Source organism: Ornithorhynchus anatinus, chromosome 5 (genome assembly GCF_004115215.2).
Source record: "Ornithorhynchus anatinus isolate Pmale09 chromosome 5, mOrnAna1.pri.v4, whole genome shotgun sequence".
Classification (NCBI taxonomy): Eukaryota; Metazoa; Chordata; class Mammalia; order Monotremata; family Ornithorhynchidae; genus Ornithorhynchus; species Ornithorhynchus anatinus.
In genome coordinates, this window is record NC_041732.1 from 90065221 (window position 1) to 90066322 (window position 1102).

General features: G+C 39.8%; 1 non-coding gene across 1 annotated transcript; it reads left to right on the forward strand.

Annotated features, from left to right (window-relative positions):
• The first annotated feature begins 736 nt into the window (after positions 1-736).
• LOC114812471 lies at positions 737-873 on the forward strand. Its single transcript, XR_003760124.1, has one exon. It is a non-coding gene; the product is annotated as a small nucleolar RNA SNORA7 (small nucleolar RNA).
• Positions 874-1102: the final 229 nt, after the last annotated feature.

Sequence of the window (1102 nt, forward strand, 5' to 3'; positions counted from 1 at the left end):
GAACCCTGGAAGTAGACTCAACCTCCTATCTCAAAAGGGGCAAAAATGGGTAACTCAAATCATATAGAAGACTAGTAGGACTTCCTGACTCTCAAGGTGAAATAGATGACTGATAAGCCTCATTAGTCTTCACCCCCTTCTTTTACAAATAGGAAAGTTAAGAGTAAAGAGTTAAATTGTGGGCCATCCTGATTTGTATAAATGTGATGAACACAACCATGCTCTATGTGAAATCCATCAAGAGACAATTAAAGCAATTAAGGTGATACACATAGAAGTTATCTCTTTATAAGTGATTAGTCAGGCATTCACACAATTTCAAGCAGAAAGAGCAGCATGTATGGAATATTCAAGATTCCATTACCACAGTAAATATTAACTTTCCCCAGAGTTTTAAAAAAGAGCAAGATTGAGATAACAATCAGTCAAACAAGTGACATTCCCTTCTTCCTTCAGGAACAAGGTTGATGTCATTGTGTACCCTGAATTGGGAAAAAGTTAAGGAAGCTTGGGGAGAATTGTACTGTCATAGAATTGTAACTCGATCTTTGTAGTACTTGAACAAAAATAGTTGCAGCCATGGAGAAATGTTACTCCCCAGAGATTAAAGTAAGTATTAAAAGTAACTGAGTACAAGGCTTTCTTCTATAGTTCAACCACTCACATTTGAAAGAACCACATACATAACTGTTAGAGAACTCAGCTAAGGTCAAAATCCATACCCAGTAGAAAAATAGTCATCTCGGGTCACACCTGGAGAGTTCCCAGTACTCTACCAGTCTCAACTATGGGAGGGAGAGTCAAGCAGAGGCATACCCATTCCATTCCTAGCTTGAGCAGTGGCTAGCGAGTGGAAGGCAATCTGCTACAAGTCAAAATTCACTTGTGCAGCAGCAGCAACATGGGAGAGAGTCAAGGGAGGAGACTCAAGTTACTGCATGAATGAGGCAATGGTTAACCACTTCTGTCTTTTTACCAAGAACATTATTTGGATACACTACAAGAATGATTGCAGATGGAGGTCGGGGGTTCTGGAAGAGATGTGTCCATGGCATTGCTATGGGTTGTTGACGACTCGACAAGAAAAATACCTCAACTATAG